A 2500-nucleotide genomic window follows, 5' to 3' on the forward strand; every position below is an offset into this window, starting at 1 on the left:
GAACAAGAGATGGTAATAAGTGCTAGCTTTTTTAAAAAGAAAGATAAAAATAAGTATACATGGGTAAGAGTGGCAAATGGAAGAGTAGTAGAAAGGGCATTAATGGATTATGTGTTGATAACTAAAAGAATGTTTGGAAGATTGAAAGACGTGCACGTGTTTAGGGGTATGGCTAACAGTATGTCTGATCATTTTTTGGTGGAAGGAAAATTAGTTGTAGCAAAAGAGTGGGGGAATAGAGTAGGTGGATGTAAAAGGGAGCTAGTGAGGGTTGAAGAGCTAATAAAACCGGGGGTAAAAAGTAAATATCAGGAAAGGTTGAAAATGGCATATGACGAGGTGAGAGTAAGAGAAACTGGTAATTTAGAGGAGGAGTGGAAGTTAAAATTTTGTTGGGATTGCAAGTGATGTAAGTGGCAAGAAGGTTGTTGGAGGCAGCATGAGGAAGGGCAGTGAATGGTGGAATGAAGGAGTGAAGATAAAAGTGGAAGAGAAAAAGAGGGCTTTTGAAGAATGGCTGCAGAGTAATAGTATAGAGAAGTATGAAAAATATAGAGAGAAAAATGTGGAAGTAAAGTGCAAGGTACGTGAGGCAAAGAGGGCAGCTGACCTGAGGTGGGGTCAGGGATTGGGTCAGTCATATGAAGAGAATAAGAAGAAGTTTTGGAAAGAAGTGAAAAGAGTAAGGAAGGCTGGCGCAAGAATTGAAGAGACAGTGAAAGATGGAAATGGAAGGTTGTTAAAAGGAGAGGAGGCAAGGAAAAGGTGGGCAGAATATTTTGAAAGTTTGCTGAATGTTGAGGATAATAGGGAGGCAGATATAATTGCTGTTCCAGGTGTTGAGGTGCCAGTGATGAGAGATGAGAATGAGAGAGAGAGATTACAATAGAAGAAGTGAGGAGAGCACTAGATGAAACGAGAGTAGGAAAAGCATCTGGTATGGATGGTGTGAAAGCTGAGATGTTGAAGGAAGGGGGTGTGACTGTACTTGAATGGTTGGTGAGATTGTTTAATATGTGTTTTGTGTTGTTAATGGTACCAGTAGATTGGGTTTGTGCATGTATTGTACCACTATATAAGGGTAAGGGAGATGTGCATGAGTGTTGTAATTCAAGGGGTATTAGTTTGTTGAGTGTAGTTGGAAAAGTGTATGGTAGAGTAATGATTAATAGGATTAAGGATAAAAGAGAGAATGCAATCTTGGAAGTACAGGGTGGTTTTAGAAGAGGTAGGGGTTGTATGAATCAGAATTTTACAGTTAGGCAGATATGCGAGAAATATTTAGCAAAAGGTAAGGAGGTGTATGTTGCGTTTTTGGATCTGGAGAAAGCATATGATAGAGTTGATAGGGAAGCAATGTGGAATGTGATGAGGTTATATGGAGTTGGTGGAAGGTTGTTGCAAGCAGTGAAAAGTTTCTACAAAGGTAGTAAAGCATGTGTTAGAATAGGAAATGAAGTGAGTGATTGGTTTCCGGTGAGAGTGGGGCTGAGACAGGGATGTGTGATGTCACCGTGGTTGTTTAACTTGTATGTTGATGGAGTGGTGAGAGAGGTGAATGCTCGAGTGCTTGGATGAGGATTAAAACTGGTAGGCGAGAATGACCATGAATGGGAGGTAAATCAGTTGTTGTTTGCGGATGATACTGTATTGGTAGCAGACACAGAAGAGAAGCTTGACCGACTAGTGACAGAATTTGGAAGGGTGTGTGAGAGAAGGAAGTTGAGAGTTAATGTAAGTAAGAGTAAGGTTATGAGATGTACGAGAAGGGAAGGTGGTGCGAGGTTGAATGTCATGTTGAATGGAGAGTTACTTGAGGAGGTGGATCAGTTTAAGTAATTGGGGTCTGTTGTTGCAGCAAATGGTGGAGTGGAAGCAGATGTACGTCAGAGAGTGAATGAAGGTTGCAAAGTGTTGGGGGCAGTTAAGGGAGTAGTAAAAAATAGAGGGTTGGGCATGAAAGTAAAGAGAGTTCTATATGAGAAAGTGATTGTACCAACTGTGATGTATGGATCGGAGTTGTGGGGAATGAAAGTGATGGAGAGACAGAAATTGAAGGTGTTTGAGATGAAGTGTCTAAGGAGTATGGCTGGTGTATCTCGAGTAGATAGAGTTAGGAACGAAGTGGTGAGGGTGAGAACGGGTGTAAGAAATGAGTTAGCGGCTAGAGTGGATATGAATGTGTTGAGGTGGTTTGGCCATGTTGAGAGAATGGAAAATGGCTGTCTGCTAAAGAAGGTGATGAATGCAAGAGTTGATGGGAGAAGTACAAGAGGAAGGCCAAGGTTTGGGTGGATGGATGGTGTGAAGAAAGCTCTGGGTGATAGGAGGATAGATGTGAGAGAGGCAAGAGAGCGTGCTAGAAATAGGAATGAATGGCGAGCGATTGTGACGCAGTTCCGGTAGGCCCTGCTGCTTCCTCCGGTGCCTTAGATGACCGCGGAGGTAGCAGCAGTAGGGGATTCAGCATTATGAAGCTTCATCTGTGGTGGATAATGTG

The 2500-nt window shown here is 42.2% G+C and overlaps 1 protein-coding gene across 2 annotated transcripts in view; it reads right to left on the reverse strand.

Moving 5' to 3' along the window:
- LOC137647105 (uncharacterized) overlaps nt 1-2500 on the reverse strand; it is a 371223-nt gene that overhangs the window by 192166 nt on the left and 176557 nt on the right. The gene's annotated exons all lie outside the window — the stretch shown is intronic.

This window comes from Palaemon carinicauda, chromosome 9, assembly GCF_036898095.1.
Source record: "Palaemon carinicauda isolate YSFRI2023 chromosome 9, ASM3689809v2, whole genome shotgun sequence".
Lineage (NCBI taxonomy): Eukaryota > Metazoa > Arthropoda > Malacostraca > Decapoda > Palaemonidae > Palaemon > Palaemon carinicauda.